The sequence below is a fragment of the Mesoplodon bidens genome (genome assembly GCF_964165515.1).
Source record: "Mesoplodon bidens genome assembly, chromosome: 2".
Classification (NCBI taxonomy): Eukaryota; Metazoa; Chordata; class Mammalia; order Artiodactyla; family Ziphiidae; genus Mesoplodon; species Mesoplodon bidens.
Window position 1 is genome coordinate 70,907,290 of NC_138177.1, and position 13,728 is coordinate 70,921,017.

A 13,728-nucleotide genomic window follows, 5' to 3' on the forward strand; every position below is an offset into this window, starting at 1 on the left:
GATCTGAGGACAGTCCCAGAGATCTCTACGACAACATTAAACACACCAACATTTGAATTATAGGGGATTAATGGGACAACATTAAGTGCACCAGAATTCGAATTATAGAAGAAGAGAAAATAAAGGAACAGAGAAAATATTTGAAGTGAATATAGTTGAAAACTTCCCAAACATGGGAAAGGAAAGAGTCAGTCAAGTCCAGGAAGAGCAGAGTCCCACACAGGATAAATCCAAGGAGAAACCTGCCAAGACACATATTTTTAAAAAACTATCAAAAATTAAATACAGGGCTTCCCTGGTGGCGCAGTGGTTGAAAGTCTGCCTGCTGATGCAGGGGACGTGGGTTCATGCCCAGTCCAGGAAGATCCCACATGCCGCGGAGCGGCTGGGCTCATGAGCCATGGCTGCTGAGCCTGCGCGTCTGGAGCCTGTGCCCACAACAGTGAGAGGCCTGCATACTGCAAAAAAAAAAAAAAATTAAATTAAATACGAAGAAAAAATATTAAAAGCAGCAAGGGAAAAGCAACATACAACGTACAAGGGAATCACCATAAGGTTAACAGCTGAGATTTCAGCAGAATCTCTGCAAGCCAGAAAGGAATGGCAGGACATATTTAAGGTGATGAAAGGGAAAAACCTACAATCAGGAATACTCTACACAACAAGGATCTCATTCAGATTCGAAGGAGAAATTAAAATTTACAGACAAAGTAAATCTAAGAGAATACAGCACCACCAAAGCAGCTTTACAACAAATGCTAAAGGCACTTCTCTAGGCTGGAAACACAAGACAAGGAAAAGACCTACAAAAAACAAACACAAAACAATTGAGAAAATAGTAATAAGAACACACATATTGATAATTATGTTAAATGTAAATGGATTAAATGCTCCAAACAAAAGACATAGAATGGCTGAATAGATATAAAAACAGAACCCATATATATGCTGTCTACAAGAGACACACTCCAGACCTAGGGAAACATACAGACTGAAAGTGAGGGGATGGAAGAAGATATTCCATGCAAATGAAAATCAAAAGTGAGCTGGATTGCAATTCTCATATCAGACAAAATAAACTTTAAAATAAAGACTGCGAGATACACCAGAAATACAGCTACACGTGGAACAACTCCTACAGAACACCTACTGAACGCTGGCAGAAGACCTCAGACCTCCCAAAAGGCAAGAAATTCCCCACATACCTGGGTAGGGCAAAGTGGAGAGATTCCCACACAGAGGATCAGTGCAGACCGGCACTCACCAGCCCAAGAGGCTTGTCTGCTCACCCGCCGGGGCGGGCGGCACTGGAAGCTGAGGCTCGGGCTTCGGTCAGAGTGCAGGGAGAGGACTGGGGCTGGCAGCGAGAGCTCAGCCTGAAGGGGGCTAATGTGCCACAGCTAGCCGGGAGGAAACCTGGGAAAACTCTGGAGCTGCCGAAGAGGCAAGAGAAATTTTCTTCCCTCTTGGTTTCCTGGTGCACGAGGAGAGGGGATTAAGAGTGCTGCTTAAAGGAGCTCCACAGACGGACGTGAGCTGCGGCTGAAAGAACGGGGCCCAGAGACGGGCGTGGGACGCTGGGGCTGCTACTGCAACCGCCAAGAGGCCTGTGTGCGAGTGCAGGTCACAGTCCACGCCGCCCTTCCAGGAACCTGTGCAGCCCGTCACTGCCGGGCTCCTGGGACCCAGGGAGGGATTCCCTGGGAGAACGCACGGTGTGCCTCGGGCTGGTGCAACGTCACGACGGCCTCTGCCGCTGAAGGCTCACCCCGCACTCCGTGCCCCTCCCTCCACCCCGGCCTGAGTGAGCCAGAGTCCCCGAAGCAGCTACTCCTTAAACCCTGTCCTGTCTGAGCAAAGAACAGACGCCTTCCGGTGACCTACATGCAGAGGCAGGGCCAAATCCAAAGCTGAGACCCGGGAGCTGTGAGAACAAAGAAGAGAAAGGGAAATCTCTCCCAGCAGCCTCAGAAGCAGTGGATTAAAGCTCCACAAACGACTGATTCACTTTGTTATAAAGCAGAAACTAATTAAAAAAAAAAAAAAAAAAGAGAAATCTAGAAACAATAAATGCTGGAGAGGGTGTGGAGAAAAGGGAACACTCTTGCACTGCTGGTGGGAATGTGAATTGGTACAGCCACTATGGAGAACGGTATGGAGGTTCCTTAAAAAACTACAAATAGAACTACCATATGACCCAGCAATCCCACTACTGGGCATATACCCTGAGAAAACCATAATTCAAAAAGAGACATGTACCAAAATGTTCATTGCAGCTCTATTCACAATAGCCCGGAGCTGGAAACAACCTAAGTGTCCATCATCGGATGAATGGATAAAGAAGATGTGGCACATATATACAATGGAATATTACTCAGCCATAAAAAGAAACGAAACTGAGCTATTTGTAATGAGGTGGATAGACCTAGAGTCTGTCATACAGAGTGAAGTTAGTCAGAAAGAGAAAGACAAATACCGTATGCTAACACATATATACGGAATTTAAAAAAAAAATGTCATGAAGAACCTAGGGGCAAAACGGGAATGAAGACGCAGACCTACTTGAGAATGGACTTGAGGATATGGGGAGGGGGAAGGGTGGGCTGTGACAAGGCGAAAGAGAGGCATGGACGTGTATACACTACCAAACGTAAGGTAGATAGATAGTGGGAAGCAGCCGCAGAGCACAGGGAGATCAGCTCGGTGCTTTGTGACCGCCTGGAGGGGTGGGATGGGGAGGGTGGGAGGGAGGGAGATGCATGAGGGAAGGGATGTGGGAACAGATGTATATGTATGACTGATTCACTTTGTTATAAAGCAGAAACTAATTAAAAAAATAAATAAATAAACTTAAAAAAAAAAAGGATAAAAAAAAAAAAAAAAAAAAAAAAGCTCCACAAACAACTTGATGTACCCTGCATCTGTGGAATACATGAATAGACAACAAATCATCCCAAATTGAGGAGCCAGGAGTCACTGCTGTGCCTCTGAGGTGGGAGAGCCAACTTCACGACACTAGTCCACAAGAGACCTCCCAGCTCCACATAATATCAAATGGCGAAAATCTCCCAGAGATCTCCATCTCAACACCAGCACCCAGATTCACTCAACGACCAGCAAGCTACAGTGCTGGACACCCTATGCCAAACAACTAGCAAGACAGGAACACAACACCACCCATTAGCAGAGAGGCTGCCTAAAATCATAAAAAGTCTGCAGACACCCCAAAACACACCACCAGACGTGGACCTGACCACCAGAAAGACAAGATCCAGCCTCATCCACCAGAACACAGGCACTAGTCCCCTCCACCAGGAAGCCTACACAACCCACTAAACCAACCTTAGCCACTAGGGACAGACACCAAAAACAACGGGAACTACGAACCGGCAGCCTGCAAAAAGGAGACCCCAAACACAGTAACATAAGCAAAATGAGAAGACAGAAAAACACACAGCAGGAGAAGGAGCAAGATAAAAACCTACCAGACCTAACAAATGAGGAAGTAATAGGCAGTCTACCTGAAAAAGAATTCAGAATAATGATAATAAAGATGATACAAGATTCTATTTCCAAATTCCAAAATCTTGGAAATAGAATAGACAAAATGCAAGAAACAGTTAACAAGGACCTAGAAGAACTAAAGATGAACCAAGCATCGATTAACAACACAATAAATGAAATGAAAAATACTCTAGATGGGATCAATAGCAGAATAACTTAGGCAGAAGAATGGATAAGTGAGGTGGAAGATAAAATAGTAGAAATAACTGCTGCAGAGCAAAATAAAGAAAAAAGAATGAAAAGAACAGAGGACAGTCTCAGAGACCGCTGGGACAACATTAAACGCACCAACATTCGAATTATAGGGGTTCCAGAAGAAGAAGAGAAAAAGAAAGGGACTGAGAAAATATTTGAAGAGATTATAGTTGAAAACTTCCCTAATATGGGAAAGAAAATAGTTAATCAAGTTCAGGAGACACAGAGAGTCTCATACAGAATAAATCCAAGGAGAAATATGCCAAGACACATATTAATCAAACTGTCAAAAATTAAGCACAAAGAAATCATATTAAAAGCAGCAAGGCATAAACAACAAATAATACACAAGGGAATCCCCATCAGGTTAACAGCTGATCTCTCAGCAGAAACTCTACAAGCCAGAAGGGAGTGGCAGGACATAATTAAGGTGATGAAGGAAAAAAACCTGCAACCAAGATTACTCTACCCAGCAAGGATCTCATTCAGATGTGATGGAGAAATGAAAACCTTTACAGACAAGCAAAAGCTGAGAGAGTTCAGCACCACCAAACCACCTTTACAACAAATGCTAAAGGAACTACTCTAGGCAAGAAACACAACAGAAGGAAAAGACCAACAATAGTGAACCCAAAACAATTAAGGAAATGGGAATAGGAACATACATATCAATAATTACCTTAAATGTAAATGGACTAAATGCGCCCACCAAAAGACACAGATTGGCTGAATGGATACAAAAACAAGACCCATATATATGCTGTCTACAAGAGACCCACTTCAGACCTAGAGACACATACAGACTGAAAGTAAGGGGATGGAAAAAGATATTCCATGCAAATGGAAACCAAAAGAAAGCTGGAGTAGCAATTCTCATATCAGAAAAAATAGACTTTAAAATAAAGACTACTAGAAGACACAAAGAAGGACACTACATAATGATCAAGGGATCGATCCAAGAAGAAGATATAACAATTGTAAATATTTATGCACCAAACATAGGAGCACCTCAATACATAAGGCAAATACTAACAGCCATAAAAGGAGAAATCGACAGTAACACAATCATAGTAGGGGACTTTAACACCCCACTTTCACCAATGGACAGATCATCCAAAATGAAAATAAATAAGGAAACACAAGCTTTAAAAGATACATTAAACAAGATGGACTGAATTGATATTTATAGGACATTCCATCCAAAAACAACAGAATACACATTTTTCTCAAGTGCTCATGGAACATTCTCCAGGATAGATCATATCTTGGGTCACAAATCAAGCCTTGGTAAATTTAAGAAAATTGAAATTGTATCAAGTATCTTTTCTGACAACAATGCTATGAGACTAGATATCAATTACAGGAAAAGATCTGTAAAAAATACAAACACATGGAGGCTAAACAATACACTACTCAATAACGAAGTGATCACTGAAGAAATCAAAAGGAAATTAAAAGATACCTAGAAACAAATGACAATGGGGACTAGACGACCCAAAACCTATGGGATGCAACAAAAGCAGTTCTAAGAGGGAAGTTTATAGCAATAAAATCCTACCTTAAGAAACAGGAAACATCTCGAATAAATAACCTAACTTTGCACCTAAAGCAATTAGAGAAAAAAGAACAGAAACATCCCAAAGTTAGCAGAAGGAAAGAAATCATAAAAATCAGATCGGAAATAAATGAAAAAGAAATGAAGGAAATGATAGCAAAGAGCAATAAAACTAAAAGCTGGTTCTTTGAGAAGATAAACAAAATTGATCAACCATTAGCCAGACTCATCAAGAAAGAAAGGGAGAAGACTCAAATCAATAGAATTAGAAATGAAAAAGGAGAAGTAACAACTGACACTGCAGAAATACAAAAGATCATGAGAGATTACTATAAGCAACTCTATGCCAATAAAATGGACAACCTGGAAGAAATGGACAAATTCTTAGAAATGCACAACCTGCCAAGACTGAATCAGGAAGAAATAGAAAATATGAACAGACCAATCACAAGCACTGAAATTGAAACTGTGATAAAAAAATCTTCCACCAAACAAAAGCCCAGGACCACATGGCTTCACTGGCGAATTCTATCAAGCATTTAGAGAAGAGCTAACACCTATCCTTCCCAAACTCTTCCAAAATATAGCAGAGGGAGGAACCCTCCCAAACTCATTCTACGAGGCCACCATCACCTTGGTACCAAAACCAGACAAGGATGTCACAAAGAAAGAAAACTACAGGCCAATATCACTGATGAACATACATGCAAAAATCCTCAACAAAATACTAGCAAACAGAATCCAACAGCACATTAAAAGGATCATACACCATGATCAAGTGGGGTTTATTCCAGGAATGCAAGGATTCTTCAATATACGCAAATCTGTCAACGTGATACACCATATTAACAAACTGAAGGAAAAAAACCATATGCTAATCTCAATAGATGCAGAGAAAGCTTTCGACAAAATTCAACACTCATTTATGATAAAAACCCTGCAGAAAGTAGGCATAGAGGGAACTTTCCTCAACATAATAAAGGACATAGATGACAAACCCACAGGCAGCATCAGCCTCAATGGTGAAAAACTGAAACCATTTCTACTAAGATCAGGAACAAGACAAGGTTGCCCACTCTCACCACTCTTATTCAACCTAGTTTTGGAAGTTTTAGCCACAGCAATCAGAGAAGAAAAGGAAATAAAAGGAATCCAAATTGGAAAAGAAGAAGTAAAGCTGTCACTGTTTGCAGATGACATGATACTATACATAGAGAATCCTAAAGATGCTACCAGAAAACTACTAGAGCTAATCAATGAATTTGGTAAAATAGCAGGATACAAAATTAATGCACAGAAATCTCTGGCATTTCTATATACTAATGATGAAAAATCTGAAAGTGAAATCAAGAAAACACTCCCATTGACCATTGCAACAAAAAGAATAAAACATCTAGGAATAAACCTACCTAAGGAGACAAAAGACCTGTATGCAGAAAATTATAAGACACTGATGAAAGAAATTAAAGATGATACAAATAGATGGACAGATGTACCATATTCTTGGATTGGAAGAATCAATATTGTGAAAATGACTCTACTACCCAAAGCAATCTACAGATTCAATGCAATCCCTATCAAACTACCACTGGCATTTTTCACAGAACTAGAACAAAAAATTTCACAAATTGTATGGAAACACAAAAGACCCCGAATAGCCAAAGCAATCTTGAGAATGAAAAATGGAGCTGGAGGAGTCAGGCTCCCTGACTTCAGACTGTACTACAAAACTACAGTAATCAAGACAGTATGGTTCTGGCACAAAAACAGAAAGATAGATCAATGGAACAGGATAAAACCCCAGAGATAAACCCACGCACATATGGTCACCTTATCTTTGATAAAGGAGGCAGGAGTGTACAGTGGAGCAAAGAAAGTCTCTTCAATAAGTGGTGCTGGGAAAACTGGACAGGGACATGTAAAAGTATGAGATTAGATCACTCCCTAACACCATATACAAAAATAAGCTCAAAATGGATTAAAGACCTAAATGTAAGGCCAGACACTATCAAACTCTTAGAGGAAAACATAGGCAGAACACTCTATGACATAAATCACAGCAAGATCCTTTTGGACCCACCTCCTAGAGAAATGGAAATAAAGACAAAAATAAACACATGGGACCTAATGAAACTTAAAAGCTTTTGCACAGCCAAGGAAACCATAAACAAGACCAAAAGACAACCCTCAGAATGGGAGAAAATATTTGCAAATGAAGCAACTGACAAAGGATTAATCTCCAAAATTTATAAGCAGCTCATGCAGCTCAATAACAAAAAAACAAACAACCCAATCCAAAAATGGGCAGAAGACCTAAACAGACATTTCTCCACAGAAGATATACAGACTGCCAACAAACACATGAAAGGATGCTCAACATCTTTACTCATTAGAGAAATGCAAATCAAAACTACAATGAGATATCATCTCACACCAGCCAGAATGGCCATCATCAAAAAATCTAGAAATAAGAAATGCTGGAGAGGGTGTGGAAAAAAGGGAGCACTCTTTCACTGCTGGTGGGAATGTCAATTGGTACAGCCACTATGGAGAGTGGTATGGAGGTTCCTTAAAAAAGTACAATTAGAACTACGATATGACCCAGCAATCCCACTACTGGGCATATACCCTGAGAAAACCATAATTCAAAAAGAGACATGTACCAAAATGTTCATTGCAGCCCTATTTACAATAGCCTGGAGATGGAAACAACCTAATTGTCCATCATTGGATGAATGGATAAAGAAGCTGTGGCACATATATACAATGGAATATTACTCAGCCATAAAAAGAAACGAAATTGAGCTATTTGTAACGAGGTGGATGGAACTAGAGTCTGTCATACAGAGTGAAGTAAGTCAGAAAGAGAAAGACAAATACTGTGTGCTGACACATATATATGGAATTTAAGAAAAAATATATCATGAAGAACATAGGGATAAGACAGGAATAAAGACACAGACCTACTAGAGAATGGTCTTGAGGATATGGGGAGGGGGAAGGGTAAGCTGTGACAAAGCGAAAGAGCGGCTTGGACATATATACACTACCAAACGTAAGGTAGATAACTAGTGGGAAGCAGCCGCATAGCACAGGGAGATCAGCTTGGTGCTTTGTGACCGCCTGGAGGGGTGTGATAGGGAGGGTGGGAGGGTGACGCAAAAGGGAGGGGATATGGGAACATTTGTATATGTATAACTGACTAAATTTGTTATAAAGCAGAAACTAAAAGAAAAAGACAATAATATAAAGACTGCTACAAGAGACAAAGAAAGACACTACATAATGATTAAAATGAACAATCCAAGAAGAAGATATAACAATTGTAAATATTTATGCACCCAACATAGGAGTACCTCAATACATAAGGCAAATGCTAACAGCCATAAAAGGTGAAATGGACAGTAACACAATCATAGTAGGGAACCTTAACATCTCACTCTCACCAATGGACAGATCATCCAAAATGAAAATAAATAAGGAATCACAAGCCTTAAATGATATATTAAGCAAGAAGGACTTAATTGATATTTATAAGTCATTCTATCCAAAAACACCAGAATACACTTTCTTCTCAAGTGCTCAAGGAATATTCTCCAGATAGACCATATATTGGATCACAAATGAAGCTTAGTAAACTTAAGAAAATTAAAACTATATCAAGTATCTTTTCCAACTACAATGCTATGAGACTAGATATCAATTACAGGAAAAAATACTGTAAAAAATACTAACATAAGGAGGCTAAACAATACACTACTAAATCACAAGAGATCACTGAAGAAATCAAAGAGGAAATCAAAAAATACCTAGAAAACAATGACAATGAAAACAAGACAACCCAAGACCTATGGGATGCAGCAAAAGCAGTTAAGAAGGAAGATTATAGAAATATAATCCTACCTGAAGAAACAAGAAAAATCTCAAATAAACAAACTAACCTTACACCTAAAGCAATTAGAGAAAGAAGAACAAACATTGTGGTACAAGACTTTTTTGAATTATGGTTTTCTCAGGGTATATGCCCAGTAGTGGGTTTGATGGGTCATATGGTAGTTCTATTTTTAGTTTTTTAAGGAACCTCCATAATGTTCTCCATAGTGGCTGTATCAATTTACATTCCCACCAACAGTGCAAGAGGGTTCCCTTTTCTCCACACCCTCTCCAACATTTACTCTGTGTAGATTTTTTTGATAATGGCCATTCTGACCAGTGTGAGGTGATACCCCACTGTAATTTTAATTTCTTAAGTTCCATATGTATGTGTTAGCATACGGTATTTGTCTTTCTCTTTCTGACTTACTTCACTCTGTATGACAAACTCTAGGTCTATACACCTCATTACAAATAGCTCAATTTTGTTTCTTTTTATGGCTGAGTAATATTCCATTGTATATATGTGCCACATCTTCTTTATCCATTCATCTGATCATGGACACTTAGGAAGACTGTATGATTTTCTAAGGCTAGAGTAAAGGTTTTAGAATTATGTTATCTCTGAATCAAACTACAGGTCTCCCCACAGATAATGGTGAGACTTCTTCTGAGAACATTATGGAGGCAGCAGACATTGAGGCAGAGGTCAAGGGAGCGAATATGTCAGCCCAGGACCTGGCACGCTCTGAGCATGATTTGAGCTTTAGTTAGATTCTTACTCCCAAATTCCCATGCACTCATGACAAGGGAAACCCCAATATGTGGTATCATTCTAAGCCCATGCCAAAGGCTTCACAATTGATCATGTGCAAATAAAGCTCAACACTTCATTATATATAAGCAAGCAGTATTTGTGTCAAGTATATGAGGGGCTGGATAGATGACTTTTCAATTGTTTTTGTTTTTCCAATTCAGATTTTCATAAAATAACTTTGAAGATAGGTGATTTCTCAAGACTGTCACTCTCATGTGGGTTAAGCAAATGGTTTAATCTTTTTGAAACTCGGTTTCCATAAAATGGCACGATTAGATGAGATGAACTCTAGAATCACCTCTTGATTTAACACACTAGGTATGAAACTTCTATACAAATAAGAAGACAGAGAAATGGAAACAACTTATACAAATAAAAATAAATTTCTTCAGGTATTGTTGAATTGGGAATTTTCTTATGTCACTAGTATTCATGCCTCCTGCTTTCCACTCACCCCTGATCAAAGTGCTTGATGTGTTTTTTACTCATTTTTTCAGACCAGTATTATCAACTTTGTACAGAAACACAAACATGATTTCTCTGGGGGCATACACTTTTCTCAAATTCTTTCTGTTGTCAGTTTCAGGATGTCTGAGTCTGATTCCCAGCGACCAATGTAGAGACAAAACCAGAGCATGATCACCGAGTTCGTCCTTATAGGCTTCTCAAACCTGGGGGATCTGCAGATCCTTCTCTTCTTTATCTTCCTCCTGGTCTACCTGACCACTCTGATGGCCAGTGCCACCATCATGACTGTCATTCTTCGGGATCAGGCTTTGCACATCCCTATGTATTTCTTTCTCTTTGTCCTCTCCTGCTCTGAAACCTGCTAAACCTTGGTCATCGTACCAAAAATGCTGACCAATCTGCTTTCCACAACTAGAACTACTTCTTTCCCTGGGTGTGCTGCCAAGCTCTATTTCTTTGTGGGCTTGGCTTGTACCAACTCTTTTCTAATTGTTGTGATGGGCTACCATCACTATGTTGCCATCTGCAACCCTTCTCAACTACACAGTCATCGTCAGCCGATCCACCTGCATACTGCAGGGTTTAGCCTCAAGCTTCTGTAGTTTCCTGATCTCTGTGGTTGTCAACGTCCTGGTGCTTACTGTACCCTTCTGTGCCTCCAATCAGATCAACCACTTCTGACATTTCCCCTGTCATAAAACTGGGCTGTGCAGGCATCAACCTGAAGGAGATGGTTATCTTCTTACTCAGCATTCTGGTAGTGCTTGTTCCCTTTGTGTTGATCTTCATCTCCTGTGTCTTCATTGTTTCCACCATCCTCAAGATCTCTTCAGTGGAGGGACAACATAAGGCCTTTGCCACCTGTGTCTCCCACCTCACAGTGGTTATTGTTCACTATGGCTGTGCTTCCTTTATCTACTTGAGGCCCACATCCCTGTACTTCTCAAATAAGGACCGACTTGGGGCAGTGACCTATATGGTGATCACCCTGCAACTCAAGCCCCTTGTCTACACACTGAGGAATAAAGAAGTGAAGACGGCTCTGAGAAATGTTCTCAGTAGGTACTCATTTCCCAAAACTGCATGAGTGAGTTGATAAGTCAGGGAAGTTATATTCATGAAAGTGTCTGGGGTAGAACTTCAATAAATATACCTACACTCTTTTGTCAAAAAAAAGAAAACAAGAAAATAGGACCTTGGGTTACATTGATTATTTTTATTGGGAAGTCCTTCTTTGTGTTTAGCCTGTATTCACTGTAGAGGTTGTAACATTTGTTCTCCAGAAAGTTATGTGAGTGTGGCAAATTTCAAAGACTCAAGCCATGCTATTTTTGAACATTTAAAATATCAGTTTTCTCTGATCAACACTACAGTGTTACATTATTTTTCTAAGAATGTCCAGCTTGTCCATTCTAAGAATGTCCAGTGAAGGAAACAGTAGGGAATGTTGTTTATGTCTCTGAATGTTTCTATATATCTTTTGAGGTTTAAAATCAATATTTATAGTAAATACATTATTTATAGACAAAAAGAATAATTTGATTATGGATAAATGAGGAGAGAATCAAAGTTCCATGAGGCTGATGGTAGAGGAGAAAACATGGACTCTGGAATCATAAAGACCTAGGTTTGAATATTGATTTGGATCATTTTCCAGCCAAATGCCATGGCCCAGACTTAACTTCTCTCATGTTCAGTTATTCTCTATGTATCATGAGACCTTTAACACCTTCTCAGTTGGGCATTGTAAGAACTAAAGGAATTAATAGATGTAAAGCAATTTGGTCCTCTTCTGATAGAAGGCATGAAAAATTATTAGTTTTTTTCCACTTCCCTTCACTTTCCTTTCTTCATTCCATAAACTAGGATTGTACTTAATGCCAGTTTCAGTGTGAAAGTAAGTTGACCATCCAAGAGTTCTGTTTATGCATCTGCTACTATGTGCAAAGCATTAAACTAGGTATTGTAGGAAAAGAGTAATAAAAGTATGGTTGCCTCATTCTTTCATGTCTCACTATAAGAAATAACCAAATTTTAGTCACCTATAATATATATTATATTTATTTGGCTGAGTTTTGTTCTTGCTGCGAGTTTTGCTAAAGATATGTTTCAATAAGACAACATAATTTTATAAGAAACTAATTTCATAAGTGTTCATTTCTCAGCCTTCCACTTGAGCAACATGTAGTTTAGGAGCTCTTGCTTGGGTGGGTGGGTGGGGTCATATAACATAGCTTTTTTTAAAAAAATAAATTTTATTTATTTATTTATTTTTGGCTGCATTGGGTCTTTGTTGCTCCACATGGGCTTTCTCTAGTTGCGGTGAGCGGGGGCTACTCTTTGTTGTAGTGTGCGGGCTTCTCATTGCAATGGCTTCTCTTGTGCCAAACACAGGATCTAGGTGCACGGGCTTCAGTAGCTGAGTCATACGGGCTTCAGTAGTTGTGGGACACGGGCTCAGTAGTTGTGGCTCACGGGCTCTAGAGTGCAGGATTGGTAGTTGTGGTGCACGGGCTTAGTTGCTCCACAGCATGTGGGATCTTCCCAGACCAGGGCTCAAACTTGTGTCCCCTGCATTGGCAGGTGGATTCTTAACCACTGCACCACCAGGGAAGCCCTTAAAATAGATTTAAAAATAAGTTTCCTGGCGCTTCCCTGGTGGTGCAGTGGTTGAGAATCCGCCTGCCGATGCAGGGGACACGGGTTCGTACCCCAGTCTGGAAAGATCCCACATGCCACGGAGCAGCTAGGCCCGTGAGCCATGGCTGCTGAGCCTGCATGTCCGGAGCCTGTGTTCCACAATGGGAGAGGCCACAACAGTGAGAGGCCCACATACCACAAAAAATAATAATAATAACAATAATGAATAAGTTTCCTAACATATTTCTTGTGTGAGGATGTACAATAACTTAAATCCTGTGAAATGAGACTAAGTAAAACATGGTTTTTAAAAGGATTAAATGAGGAAATGCCTTACAGTATATCTAGCTCATCTTTTTATGACTGGCTTATTTCACTTAGGAAAAGGAGAGTTGTTGTTTGATGCTTACAGAGTTTCAGATTTGCAAGATGAATAAGTTCTATAGATCTGTTTTACAACACTGTGAATATACTTAATACTACTGAACTGCACACATAAAAATGGTTACGATAAATTTTATGATTAACAAAGCTGAAAATATTGATAGGCATTCATTTCCCACTGAAAACTTTCTCCAAAGCAAGGTCAGTGTGGAGGGATTAATCAAGAGACTCA

General features: G+C 39.8%; 1 pseudogene across 1 annotated transcript; it reads left to right on the top strand.

The window, feature by feature from the left end:
• The first annotated feature begins 9,802 nt into the window (after nt 1-9,802).
• Nucleotides 9,803-11,559, top strand: LOC308629828 (olfactory receptor 10T2-like; annotated as a pseudogene). Its single transcript has 2 exons — nt 9,803-9,895; nt 10,625-11,559. The product of its transcript is annotated as an olfactory receptor 10T2-like (transcript).
• Nucleotides 11,560-13,728: the final 2,169 nt, after the last annotated feature.